The sequence below is a fragment of the Centrocercus urophasianus genome, unplaced genomic scaffold (genome assembly GCF_019232065.1).
Source record: "Centrocercus urophasianus isolate 14NV4802_14NV808 unplaced genomic scaffold, USGS_Curo_1.0 seq_10, whole genome shotgun sequence".
NCBI lineage: Eukaryota > Metazoa > Chordata > Aves > Galliformes > Phasianidae > Centrocercus > Centrocercus urophasianus.
Window position 1 is genome coordinate 77274323 of NW_024884142.1, and position 15280 is coordinate 77289602.

Below are 15280 nucleotides of genomic sequence, written 5' to 3' on the forward strand. Positions count from 1 at the left end.
AATACAAACCCTGCAAAGCAGAAGCAGCTGGAAGGCTGCCAGGAGGCTTAGCCTGTTTCATACTTTCACTGTGATCCACGGGCAACTTCATCCTGGCCTACAGGCAGCCTGAGCAGCAGAAAACTTCTCTGCAGCTTTCTCACTGCCAGGGGCAGGTGCCTTGCCGCTGGGTGCAGGTGACCTCTGTCACAGAGCACACAGGCTCACACTGCAACACCAGCACCCATAGGAACCAGCATTTCAGCAAGTCTGAAACCATGGGTACCACTGGAACAAAGCCACCCCAACAGCTGTGGAGAGCACAGTTTTTAATCAAGCACCCTGCATAAACAGTTGTGCCACTGCTTTAGCCAATCGTGATGTTAAACAGTACAAATACACAAGTCCACCAGCAATCTTTAAAAGGAAAAACCTCAATGGAATGAGATTACAAGATACTAATGTTACAATTACTGCTCTAACAACAAGAAAAATGTTTCTGAGTTGATAGCACGGCAAGAAATTAAACAATTTGCAACACTTGCCCTCCTTCTGTATTCTGCACCTTTACACAAAGGCAACATTTGAGTTTGCACTCAGAAATAAGTAACTCTTGATGCTGCCAAAACCATAAGACCATCACTTATACATCAGAGGCTGAATAATCAGTGATAAGAAATGCCAATCTCTTTCCTCTCTAGAGTATCTATTACCTCAGTCCATCACAACTGAGGCATTAACTAAAGATTTATCATTATGTTGCTGCGTTATCTTTCAGGAGCTGGACCTCATTTCATAATAAGATACAAAAGAGGTGATGATGTTTGTCAAAGTGTGGCTGTACCTTTCTTCTTGGCCTTACATAATGCAATCAGCTACATCAAAACCACCTGAATGAAATGCCTGTTCTGGCACAGAAGCATTGGCGTACTTAACAGAGTAATCCCCTATAGGATGAAAGTTTTGTAAGAGAAGACTAATAAGACTTACCCTATTTTGTCCTGAATCAGATTCATAAAAGCAGAGATTCAGTTGCGTGAATGGCTTAAGAGAAAGCATTTCATGCAGAAAGAGCTAGCAGTACTACATCAAACTGAGCAAACCTAAATCAAACAATGACTACCAGATGATGAACTTGACACGAGCATTTCCATGAAGAAAAAACAAAAAACACACAAACCCTCAACCAAAAGAAACAAACCACGAAGAGGTGACTGATGCTATTCTACCATATCAGCTTGAAATGATAAACTATCCTCTGCGCAAAAGAAACAGAAGAGTACAGGCCTTTCTTGATTGTTTCTCATTCACAGTTTAGATACAGCCAGGACATCCCAAGGGTCACTGTCCATGGCAATTCACCTAGCACCATTTCACTGCTGTTAAAAAGGAGATGCCTGCTTCTCTCCCATGCCTTTGTATCTGTGCTAATATTCACACGACCTCTGTTTTTACTACCTACCATAAAGGTACTCAATTTTCAACTGAAATTATCTCGCTAGATAGAAACAGAATGTTACCTCGGGAAAAGAAACCAGAAGATGCAAGTGATAATGAAGCCAAGAGAAGCTTCAGGCTCTCAAACCAAGAGCAGAAAGAAGAACCAACTCTCCCAGCAGCAGTGAGCTATTAATACTGCTTTAGCCAATTCTGCGAAACCTTATCCCTCACTGCTAAATCAAATTCTTATCTTAGGAAATATGTTTTATTGAAAGAAAGTCACAATTTTGGAGCAAAAACATGAAAGGAAGCCCTAGGACACAAGACTTATCCATAAAAATACATTTCAGAAGATCCAGTAATCATGCAACTCTTAATAGGATAAGCTGGCAACATTAAAATACAGCAACTACTCCTGTTTCTTTCAAATAAGCAATATAACTGTTACTTAAAACACCAAACAACCCGCAGAAGAGTTTTCAATAGAATGGTGTCATGGTTTCATCAAAACCTGCTCAATAAATGACCTCAGGGAGCTATGATCCTTAAGTGCCTATGATAAAAAATAATTTGATTCCTAGCTTAGAGGATACAAGTCTCTTCACTTTATCATTAGGGCAGATGTGGCACTTCCTACATTTAGCTGTTGTCACAGCACAAACACGCAGTGATCACCAGAATGAGAACAGCAAACTGTCATTCCTCATTACTGCCTGGAAGTTTCCTGGAAAACCTCTGATTAGGCAGAGCTTCAGCTCACCTCCCAAGCCATTAAAGCTGAGAGGTCTGAATAAATCAAAGCTCTTTGAGAATTTCACACTGATACCCAACTCTTCTGCCTTGGATCAGCCAACGAGTCTACAAGTCGGGTGGAGCGAAGGAGGGGAAAAAACATGAAAACAGTGTCCAGCGTTTGAATTGTACAGATGCTTGGAAACTTCTGATACCACTGCTGCTGGCGGCACACAGGCTTACAGAACCAGCCTGTAGGTAACGTGAAATTAGCCATGATTTGAAAAAAATGAACATTTATCTTCCTAAGAATTTTGCTAACTAGTCTTCAGCAAAGCCTATCTGTGCTTTTCTCTACTGAAGAAGTGTCAAAAAGAAACTCTTGCCCAATTTGGTACTGTCCTCCTGTGAAGAGGCAGTGTGCTCTGCCTCTGGCCCAGAGGAAAGGACAGCAGTAATGTTCATGGAAGGTTTTCAGACAACTGTAAGTGTCTACATAACAGATGAGGATTTTGCTTGAAAAACAAAAGGCTACTTTATGCCAGATGGTATCAACAAGTAATGATGTTTTGCCCCAAACTATGAACTACCCACCTAAAAAGCAGCAGAGAAATTCAGCCTAATCAATGAGCTTCAAGCCTTCTTTCCAATAAGAGTGATATTACTAAAAAAAAAAAAAACAAAAAACACAGCTAGAATAGAATAAAATAAAATAAAGATGAAACCATGGCTGTAAGGAGTAAATGAGGGGCTGATGGGAGAAGAGGAGGAGGAATGGGTCCTGATTGATTTCCTGATTGATTCTGGAGCTGGCACATACTAGGTCCGTCCTGAGATTTTCCTCTTTGCTTTGTGCCATTACCACATCCCCACCCCTCATATGACTTGGGGGAAGAACTCCTTTCTTACAGTTTTAGCTCCCTGGCTCTGCACAGCTCACTGCAGCCTAAAGATGCACTTGAGAGGAAAATCCTGCTGAGCACACAGACTGCAGACAGTCTCCACAGAATTCCATACAGAAACATTGGCATGTCAAGATAGAAAACTTACAAAAGATTTGGCTCAGTTTTGGCAGATTTTCATGTAAAATTTAAACATTACATCTCTGCAGAGGTCATCCACTGACAAGTTTTAAACACTGCTCTAGTTCAGAGGTGCACTACAATATTTCAAACAAAAGAATGCCATTTTAAAAAGGCACAATTCCTCTAGTTCTGTTTCTGGAAACAGATGAAGAATTACAGCTGAAAGTTTTAAACAAAGCTAAAGCCAAGGTAAAATAAAAAAAGCATGAAGTATTTCAGTCCAAAAGACTGCAGCTGAGCAGTTATAAACAACTAAATACAGCATCTCTTAAATTTCTAAGACTTCCTATCAGAGACACTATAACTGTAACTTCCTCAGAGACACTATAACCAATCTGAAAATCTAATGGCACTCATCTTGTACACTGACAGAGTCCATCCTATGAGCAGTGCAGAAGATGTCTACGCAGAGTAGACAAGCCCCCTTTTAGTCTGAAGATGAGAAACCTTCATTTCAACACTAAGCAAACACAAGGACCAGAAGAGGTTTTTCTTCACTCTTCTGACCCTCCTCCAAGCAGTCCCAGGCATCCTGTTTAACTTCAAACCATATGGAAATCACAGAACAGCCACGGCCACTGACTCTTCACCTCAGTTACCACTGCTCTACTTCCACCAGGGACAATTTCAAGTGATATGAAGTACCACAGTATTAGAGAAGGGCATTACTTGCAGCCACCCTGGGATCAAACAAGGCATCACTACCACTGGCTACTGCTGATATGCTGCATGCTTCAGCTCAGCATCAGACTCCACACCTTGATTTTCCACCCAGCTCCTCCTTTACACTGTGATGCTCTCATTGTGGCTGCTCCTCACCAAGGAGGCTCACCTCCATCTTCCTGGTACAGACCCCCACTTATAGCTGATGTGTGCAAATACACAGTTTGTTCCTTTCTACCCATGTCCTGCACATACAGGATAACTTGAAAATACTTTTGACTAGCAATTTTCTGCATGCATTTCTTTGACCTTTGGGGCTGGCTTCTGTAAAGAGGTAGTAAGTGATTACATTTGATTACTTACACTGAGGTCCTCATCCCAAGATTCAGGCACGAGTCCCCTGAGAAACCCAAAGGTATCCTTAATACCTTTTGGGAGAGATTCATCAGCTGTTACATACACACACTATAGCCTTCAGAACCATGCTACAGGATACAAGCTTGGTGTGGGATCAGGGAGCCTTATTTTACCAGGTAAATCAGTTATTAATAACCTCTGAGAGATCATGCCAGAATTTCCCCAAACTTCTCATACTGAAGCACAAGCTCTTCCCACGAAAGAGCTAAATGCATAGTTCAACTCTAAAATCAATAACAAAAGTGACTGTAGAATACATCTGCAAGGCTAAATGAGTAGCTGATGAGGATCAGGAGCTTTGCAAATCTTTTAAGCAGAGCTGAACCCGAGGGGTGCTACATTGGTAGGCCTACTTTGTGAAATGCTATAACAGAGAGGTACACAGTTACCATTCCTTTCCAGATCTGGCTTCCATCACTGCACAAACCAAAACCAAGAATCTTTGCTGATATGGCTGTCTCTATAACACCATTATAACTCCTGCCATAAGCAAGACACAAGGGCTTCTGACAGCAAAGACCAAGGCTAATGTTATTCAGCTACACGTGCATTTTACCTTTCGGTCACATCAGCACTCAGGTGTTTTTAGGAAAAGTGCACACTGAGCACTAGGAAAACTTACAGTGACTGATGAAAATGCAGAAATAAGAGATCCTTCAGAACAGAGGCATCTGCTGAGTACTTCTGCACAGTATACAACAGCTGAGATGTTCCATCCTGCCCCAGAGTAGGATGGTGCGCCTGTAGCCCCTCTGGGATGCTGAGCCGCGCACACAAACTAGCAAGGCCAAATAAAAGAAATTCCATTAAGTTAGTGATCTGTGATGTCAGCATATTCTTAAAGCATATTCTTAACAACTGTTAACTTACTGCCTTCTCCAAATTCAGAATAACCTGAAAGAAAACAGCACACTGTGCTTTAGAGCTGACAGCCCAACCCCACTGCTGGAGGGAAGCTTAGCAGCTGTAGACTTCATATTAAGGTTTTAACATCTACTTGCTTCTAGAAGTTGTAGAACTTCCACAAAATTGCTATCGACTTCTGTTTGTTTTTTAACAAATGAGCTATATCCTAATACATTTCTCACTAAATTAAAACAGTTTCACACTTCCTTGAGCGACAGCTCAAAGTAGATCTACAAATGAGAGAGGCAACAGCTTTGAAACCTTTCCTAGCACCTACTCCAATGTTTGACTTTGGCAGGAAAAAGGTTTTGACTCCAATTTTTGTTTCATTAATCCACAGCCACATTCTTCATCGAAGGACTGCTGGAAAAACTCAACTTGCTGGAAACAGTAACTGTAATTACTGACCTTCACCAAGTTTGCCAAAACTAAATTGCAAAGCTCTAACTTCACAGCACAAAGAAAAGCATGTCTGTGAGTAACAGAAACCGAGTCAAATTTGTGAGATCTCAGAAAATGAGATAGGAACAGCAAATTTACAGGAATAAATTGAAAGCGTTCCCTGACCACAAGTAAACCCCTACATTTGTACTGCATGACAAAAAGGGCAGAACTACTTCATTGTACATCACTGCTGAACCAAACACTTGCCCTGTAGAGCATAAAATTCAAAACGTGGAATATATTTTCATGAAATCTGACAGACATGACCAAATTGTAAACCACAGCTGTACATCTCACCTCCTTACAGAACACTCTCCTCTCTCCACATTTTTCAGACACACTTCACTTGCTGCTATCTGGGACGCAACATGTAGGACCACCAACCTCCACATTCAATGCTAGAATGGAGGTTGGTGGCCCTGCATGCGGCAGGGGGGGTTGGAGATTCACGATCTTTGAGGTCCCTTCCAACCCTGGCCATTCTGTGATTCTGAGGGGGAGAATTCACTCAGTGCATCTGCATTTCTTGTGGAAACCAAACGTCACTGCAGATGCCCCATTAACAAACCTGCACGTGAAATTATACATGCCTCAGTCAATTATGAAACTGGCAAATCTGGATTCTTTCCCCTTATTACAGGCTTTAAAGCAAACACAGGAATGACACAGTCCTGGAACTATGCATAGATACACTGTTGGTATGCCACTTTTCTAGCATTGAGATGATGAGCTTATCCTGATACAAAATTGATTCACATTTGACTAAAGTTCAAAATATTCTAGAATTAATTCACGGGCTGTGTGGATCTTTCACAGCCTTTGTTCCTACAGCCAGCCAGGAAAAATTAAGTAATTATTTGCATAGCTGAAATAAAATGTGATTTCATAACACAATTTTTGAGTCTATAAGCAAAAACTTACAGGACTAGGACTCGAAGTCATTTATTTCTTACAAGCCATTTACAAAATAGTATAACAGCAAATCTTCAGCAAATCTGTTGTCAACTATGACACCCAGCAAGAATATATTTTTATTTTTATTTTATATTTTTATTTTATTTTATATTTTATATTTTTCCCCAAGTATGCCAGTTGTATTACTGAAGCAGGGCTGTGAAGTGACACTGGAGCTCACTGCCACTGAAGACTTCCAAATATCAGTTAAATATGGATCACGTCAAAAAGATTTTTTTTCCCATTCTTACATTCCCAATCAAAACCAGTTGCAAAAAAAGAAAAAAGCTAAAACAAGTTTAATCAAGAAAAAGACAGTTTTGCCTGAATTAGCTACATTTTTATAGCCTGCAGTAGAACAAAGGGATTTCCAAATCCACATGCCATACTAAGTCCAAACCTTAATCTAAATACAAGACAACTTTCTCAGACAAATTACTCCACTGGTAGGAACCTCAAGGCCCCTAAGCCTCTCACTTACTCAGCTCAGCTATCAAACAGTCAGTATCTGTCCTACCAAACTACTGATAGCAAAACAGAACCCGTGCCCAGCGCACTGGTCATCAGCCACGTGTATAACCAACTCTGAGTGCAATTACTTGAGAATTTTGAATTTTAGTCACATTCTGAACAAAAGACTAAAAATCCATTAACAGAGGCTTCACTCCCAAAGGAATCTGAGAGAACAAAACAATCTCATATACATGTAAGACTGACAGCTCCGCTGACAAAAACACTGAAATCTTCTACAGATGCTCCATAGCCCAAGGAGTCTAAAGAAAAAACTGCAGCATCTGCACATGAGAACTGCCACTGGTCGAGGCACACTCATGAGGCAAAGCAGTTTTCTCACTTCTTACTGTACAACTATGTCAGCAATTTCTAATACACAAATCCAGATTCACTGGTTAATTTCAGTAAAGGGAAGCAGTACATCAGGCCAAGCTGAAAGACTTCATTTTTATCCATACAGGTTTTACTAGAATGCAATTCAGTGGACATAAGAATGCCTCTAGGATCATTAATACATTAAAAGAAACCAACAATCCCAATGGTGTAACACAGGATGACTTAAAGAAAAAAAAAAAAAGAAAAAGATAACGATGGCAGTTTTGAGTCAAGATAGAATTTCGTCTGCAGCCAAACCAAGACATAGGCTCTGATGTGTCAGTAAATACTAACAGTCAGATCTGTCAGGCTGATACTTGGTGCCCAACACAGGATACAAAAACAGAAGAAACATTTATCATCACATCCCCAACATCTCTCCCCAGTGATGAATCAGGGCCTTTCAAACCCAGAAGCATCACCTCTGCACTATTAGGAGGTTTTTCACTCAGAGGGTGGTGAGGCACTGAACAGGTTGCCCAAGGAGGCTGTGGAAGCCCCGTCCCTGGATGCATTCAAGGCCAGGCTGGATGTGGCTCTGGGCAGCCTGGTCTGATGGCTGGTGACCCTGCACATAGCAGGGGGTTGGAACTACATGGTCATTGTGGTCCTTTTCAACCCAGACCCTTCTACGATTCTATTAGATTAAAATTTCTCTTAATATAATCTCAGTCTAAGTTACAGGTGCAGGACAAATTACGTACAATAAGAACCAGAGGTCCCATTGTTAAATGCCCTGCCTCCATAAATACAACATTCAGACTCTAAGAACGATAGCTCTGAGGAACTCCAGCAGATAAGCCACTTAAACACTTTTAATGATAGAGCTGGTCTTATATCTTAGTTTAAAATCCATTCTATAATCACATGAAACCAAATTCTGACAATCATTATTAATAGCAAGTCAAGGCCTTGATAAATGAAAATAAAGCAAAAATCAAAGCAGCTCATGCTTGTTGCCAAAGCTTTAAAGAACATGAAACAGAAAAAAGGGTAGAAATTACTGGTGAGAATGTGCAGAATAGCCAAGGAGATGGCAGCAGAGCACTGCTAGCTGGATTCAAGACTTTATTTTTTGTTCTTACATCCCTGGTGCAGCCAGATGAGAGCACAATTGCAACAGCCTGAAGGTTCAGCAACCCCAGCATCTCTCTGCATGCTCTCCCTGCTCCCAGATCTGCTCCAGCACCCTGAGCTGCCCAGCCTGTTGGCACAGCTCCACAAACCACTGAAGGGGAACACACACGTCTCTCTTCTGCTCAAGCCATCATCTCAGCCATCTCCTTTAAATGCTGCTGAAGTGCACCAAGTGAATTGATGGAATTAAAAAAAAACAACCAACCTCTTCAACAGTTTAGAAAAAAATACATAAATACTCTTCTAAGCAACAAGACCAATGAATGAGAAATCCAATTTACCATGCCTAAAACAGAGTAGGACACAAGTGAACAGAAAGAACAGAAATGGCTCGCGTTGGAAAGGACCTTAAAGATCATCAAGCTCCATACCTACTACTAAATCAGGATGCCCAGGGCAAATTTTAAATCAGAAATGCACCTTGATAGAATTGCCCTTTTAATACTACTTGTACATCTAAAGTAATTTAAAAACCTCACACCAATTTTAAAATGCTGTGTATTTATTTGAATTCTACTTCCTATTCAAGTGAAGCTTTTAACACAAGTTTAAAAAGAAGCATGTAATTCTGCAACAGAAAAGTGAAAATTAGTGACCTGAAAAAACAAAGCATCAACTAAGCAGTGAAAGTCCTTATTCCAATCCATCTCACAATGCTTCCACACCACTCTGCAACCTAAAATTCACTCTCTTTGTCCATACGCTATTTCAGATGGATAAGAGACCTCTTGCTGCACGACTGAGATGACTAAAATACCTCTGTCTCTGCAGAGGTCAGTCAGATGTAAAAGCTCTCCAGAAACAAAGTTCTGTACTGGGGAACTTTTTCCATAAGCGAGTCAGTCAGTAAATAAAACTGTCTCATAGATAGACCTTGCAGCAAAACCCAAATCCTACGGGAGGCAGGCAGAGCACACAGTTAAAAACAAAGGCAGATAGAACCCAACACACCAACAATTAGAGATGCCTTGGCGAGGTAGGCCTGGTGTGCAAGCTCTGCTCAAGAAGTAGGGTGCTCGCAAGTCTGCCCCCGTCAGCATTTTCATCCTCATAGCCAAGTTTCACAAGGAGGGTTTTGTCAAAATAGTTTAAGCAATCTCTATGACCTACATTTCTACTGTTGAAGGACAAGCGTTTTAAGAGAGAACCCTGATCAGTTTTTGTTGTAGTCTTGATCAAGCCCAATTCATTCAACTGCAGACCTCGAGCTTCCATTACTTCAAGGGAATCATCTACAAGTTGCTAAGTGCCAGGCCTCTGTATCCCAGAATTACAACCTTAGTCCTACAACTAACATAGAAGTCTCAAGTAATGATGTCCAAATGATTTTACCTGTGTGCCACACTGGTTTCTGAGTTACGACCAGAACTTACTCTGCTAGAAAGATATTTTACATTGCTTCTAAGTTACTTAAATTGATAACAATCTTTCAAGTCCCATTTCTGTAGGTACACTCCAAACAAATTTCAAAGTGTTTCCCAACACTGGACAAATTTCCTCCCCTCAGAAATCACTGCTTGCAATAGCAAGTATTGCACTAGAACCATATTCTAAGAATGTTCCACGCATCTTCAGCAGAGAATCTTCATTACAAAAACCTGGAGCTAACAAAGAAGCCTTACGGAGTACAATGAAACCCACCTTCTCATTTGCTGCACTGTTTGATCCTTCACCAACTACTGCAGAGACCCAAACATCCACATGAAAGGATTTTTTTGAGCACTTCAGCTGATAGCTCAGCGTCTAACACGCTCAATTGTTACCATGATAATCAGGAGCGTACTTCATACAGCTACATGAGGACACTGAAACATTTTCTTTAAGAAATACTGCTTTTCTGGGCAGCCTCCATCTCTCCTTCCTTCTCATCCCAACCTTTCAAAGATAGGCTTTGGACTGCCCAATGCTCCCTCTGAAGAATTCAACCACAGGTAAAAGCAGAGTTGAGGAAGGCTCCCATGTTATCCAGGAGATCAGGACTAGCTGCAGATCCAGAAGAGGTTCCAGACTACAAATCTCTTTAACAAAATCCAGCTGAGGCCCATGAGCAGATGAAGCAGTAAAATTACTCTTTCTTCCAGATAATTCTTCAAAGGCTTTTCTACCATACAAACTAGTGCAGACTACGCAGAACCACACTGAGTTTTAGCCAACCTCTCTCACAGCCAAAAATATCATCCACCACCACTGCACACATTTTCTTACTGAGATTTTCAGAAGGTCTGCATAATCTCATAACCATGAAGTTAGTGAGCCATTACATATTTCCTGAAACTAAGCTGCACATTAGATGATTCACCAATTAGTGTATTCATGAAGCTTTAAAAAGCAATCAAAATTTCCTTTATGTTGAAAAATTTAAGAAAGATGTCCAGCTGTATGCACGGGGAGAGCATGTGGGCTTTTCTCCTTAACTAACAGCTACGTTAGCTGGTGAAAAATATTCAGTGTGTCAGAGTTAATTTATAGAGCTGACAAAGTATAAGGGCTCCAGAAGGTATAGCATACATTTACTAAACTTTAAATACAATTTTTAAGCTAGATATAGCTCAAAGATGAAAATAAGCAGCCCAACAACTAAACCACTGAAATGGGTATCATTTCATGGCACTTTTTATTTAATGGAGCATGTGTGTTTCAAACTAGCGGACAGGTTACCATCGCAGCAGAGGAGCTGATAATCCTTCTGATCCCATCAATGGAAACATTTTTCTGAAGGAGGCAGGCACCTCTGGAAGCCAGCAGACACCTCAGCACGGCACAGCCATGACCGTGCAGAGGGGAGGCACAGCACATTGCTCAACACCACCAAGCACCCAGGCCTTAATGAAGCCTCCAGGCATAAATACCACAACATAAATACTAGGTGTTAATTTCCCCTTAAGGTTGAAGAAATTACCCAGCAAAGCTCTTGGGGAGGTAGGTCAAATAGCTATCTACTTTGACAGCACTCAAGAATTATTTAGCTATCTTGCTTGTTTTAGGAGCCAGCATTTTAGGACTCACGGTGAAACCTTTACATCAAAGGTTCTTTCTTTTACTCTACAAAGCCAGACATGCACACTTTAGCAAAGAAAAATATATCCTTTTCAGACTTTATGGCTTTTGTCCTCTATTCATAGCAGTAAATGAAACTACTTTAAGCCCTAAAAATCATATATCTACTGAATGGAGGACGCATGGAGTCATCTGTATCCTGTGAGGAATCCACTAAAAACCAAGCTGTTCAGCAGCATGCTATCACAGCACAAGCTAGTTTACAGCAATCATCACTACCCTCTGATGAGCCTAAAATACATCTCTTGCTTAACTATAAGCATGAAGAATGAGACCAGAAAAATTCACGTCACACCACCTTGGAATATTAGCCCACTACAGCAACATGAATTGCCGCATCAAATTGGACAGCCACCTTCTAGAACCTCGCCACAGAGTGACGGGTTTCATATGTTTCAAAGAACACGTTAAAAAAAAATTCTGTTAAAACACAGTTATTTCTAATCTCTTCCATCTGCTCTGCCTTAGATGTACCTGCCATCAATACAACAGTAATAGAAGGGAAACTCTAGCTATTCCTCCAAAGACAGCACCAGCCATTTTTCCATTGCTCTCATACATACGAGGTCATGTCAAGTTTCTGCATGCTACCAGCTGTCTGCATTCACTGCTTCGTTGTACTGCTAATGCAATTCTGAAACTAGGGTGGATACGAGACATTGAGGCAAACTGGAAAATCAGAACACATCTCAGTAGCTCAGTCCATCAGGTCTCAAACTCGCTTTTTCTTTCTTGTAGCTTCTGTCAGACTGACAGGGAATGCAACCTAAAAGTATGCTTAATTCACTCTGCCATAGTTATTGATGTACAGACACAAAAAGAATCAAATCTGCTCTTCACAACCTCCATCGCTAAGGCTACTGGTTTGATATCAAATCCACTCAAACGTCCTACTTTGCAGTGAGTGAATTAGCAGATGTTAACTTGGAAACTCACCTCCTTTCACCACAGCTACCTATCTCCTCTCAGTATCTCACAATTACAACCTCAAATGTCTGACAGGGCTATGTCAAGGCTGAGGGAAGCATAACAACTTCAGTAGGAAGCCTTTAACAGCACAAACCTGCACAGTGCAAGATAACATGACTTAGTCCCAAGATTCCTACAGATATAAGACACGTGTGTGTTTGGTGGCCCTGCTAGGCAGGGGGGTTGGAACTACATGATCCTTGAGGTCCCTTCCAACCCGGGTGATTCTGTGATTCTGTGTGTGATTTTAACTAAGGAATAGCCTTAGCATCATCTGTGTGCACTGTGACCCATAAAAGACCTGAACTCAGAAGAAGGTATGAGAACCGAGTGAACAGGTTAAATGGCATTTAGGGCTATGATGTACTGCATGGTCATTACCTGGTGACACAACCCTAATTTCCCTTCCAGAAGTGGACTTAGGAGAGGACATTCCATCCTCCTCAATAACGCATTGGACTCAAGGCTTCTGGCACACAAATTAGAGTCTGAGTTGACAAATACATTCTGTGGGGAGGAATGGGACTAAAAAGACCTTTGTAAGAGTAATCTTGGAGTAACATTCCTGAACTGAAGTTAACCAGGTTTACATGAAAGGATGTTAGGAATTACATCCCCATTCTGTAATTCCGTAATAAAAAAACAAAACAAAACAAAAAACAACCCCAAAGCATTTCTAGGAAGCCATGTTAAGGCACTGGTTCTGTACAGAAATTCACACTGAAGGTACCGGCCACTGACCAGGCTCATTCTGGTGCTGGGCCCCAGCTCACACAACAGCAGCAACATTATTAAGAAATAAAAGCACCCTGAAATGCAGCTGTTTGCCTCTAAGAGAACTCTACATTTAAAAAATAAAAACACAGAGCATGCTATGACTAAAAGCTCAATAAAACAGAACACTGAAATGTATCTGAAGCATTTCAAGAGTTCTCATAGCCATGATGACGTCAGTGGCAGTCTTCTTTCTGCACAACATTCTAAGTCTAGGAAAGACCTGTCAGGGCTTTCATGCTCACCCTGACATCGAGTGCACACATTCAAAGCACCTCTCTCCTGATGGAGACAGATCACTTTGAGATCCAGTCTCCTGTGCACATTTACAGCATGTTTCTTTTTGAAGCGAGTTAACACAAACACAACCCTTTGGAGTACTTTCCATTCATACAACCACCCTGCAAATAGTTTGCTTGGGCTACGTTTACCCTAAAAACATTTTCTTGTTGCAGGAGCACACCACAGCAACAAGGAACTTCTGAAGTTGTCACAGATATGGAAAAAGCCATATCTTTACCAAAGCAGGCAATGTCACCACCAACAAAGGAGTGAACTTGAGAGGAAAAGCGCTGGATTTCTCATCACAGGGCTGGCACAGCACCAGCAGGGGCCATACCCCACACGACAGCAGTACGGGACCCCATACACTGGTTAGACGCTGCATACAAACTTGCTAATAAATTACAGTTTGCAATCACGGGTACTTCGCGTAAAAGCTTTTGAAACAGAGGGGGGGAAGAGAGGGAAAGAGAAGCACTCCGTAGACACTCGGAGAACGTCACTGCAACCTCACCGCATCCCGCGCTCCCAGGAATACACGCCGGGATGGCCCCCGGGACCAGATTCAGAGCAAGTCCCGAGCTGCGAAGTTAGCAACGGCAGAAATAAAGCCAGTTATCGCTCCAAGTCCCAAAAACCGCTCGCAACTCGGACTTAGCGCAGACGCCCCAAGTTTCGCCCACCCTCTCGCTCTCGCGGAAGCAGCCCGCTGTCCCACGCACACACATCGGGGTTAACGCGATGGCTGCGCGCCCCGAGGAGGCTCTGCGGGGCTGTTCCCACGCGCGGCTCCCTCCCGGGCGGCCGCCGAGCGCCCCCCGCCCCCTCAGGCCGCGCCGGGCCCGCGGCTCGCCCGCCCCCACCTGCCGCGGCCCCTCACCTGCACCGCCGCCCGAGGCGGGCCCGCCTTGACCCCGCCGCCTCTAGCCGCGGCGCTCCCGCCTTCTGGGGGACGGCCGGGCCCGAGGGAGCTGCCCCAACTCGGGGCGGCCTCCCGCTGCCCGCCGTGTCCCGGCCGGCCCGCCCGCTCCTGCCTTCTCCCGGCCGCCCCGGGAGCCGGCCGCTTCCCTCCTCCCTCGAGAAGCCGCGGCCTCAGCGGGGAGCGGCCGCCTCCCGCCGCCGGGGGGCGAACGGCGCGGGTCCCGGCCGCCGCTCACCGGCCCGAGGCACCTACCGCTGCGCTGCGCCGCGGCGCGGACGGCGAGGCCTCAGCGCCGTCCTGGCGGCCCCAACGGCCGCAGCATCCTCCGCCGCCTGCCGCTCGGCGAGCACGGTACTACCGCCGGAGCCCCCTCCACAGCCCCCCTCCACCGAATGGAAAATAGTTCTCGGGCCCCGGAGCGGAGAGAGCGGGAGCGACACCTCAGTAGCCAATGAGAGCCAGCCTGGTCCTCCGCAGAGCCAATGGCAGCGGCAGGCCGGCCGAGGCGGAGCGTCGCGCAGCCAATGAGGACGCAGCTCTCGGACTGACCCGCTAGGATGGGTTCGACGAGCCTCCATTGACGACCATCTTGGAGTCGGGCGCGGTGCCCAATCTGGGAAGGGGCTCGTCA

General features: G+C 43.5%; 1 protein-coding gene across 5 annotated transcripts in view; it reads right to left on the reverse strand.

Moving 5' to 3' along the window:
- SOCS5 (suppressor of cytokine signaling 5) overlaps positions 1-14973 on the reverse strand; it is a 31656-nt gene extending 16683 nt beyond the window's left edge. For 4 of the 5 annotated variants that reach the window (XM_042821599.1, XM_042821636.1, XM_042821618.1 and 1 more), the window contains exon 1: positions 14902-14973. The gene's annotated coding sequence lies outside the window, so the exon portion shown is untranslated. Of the gene's footprint in view, positions 1-14607; positions 14666-14901 lie in introns of those variants that run through there. The other variant, XM_042821609.1, reaches the window with a different exon arrangement.
- Positions 14974-15280: the final 307 nt, after the last annotated feature.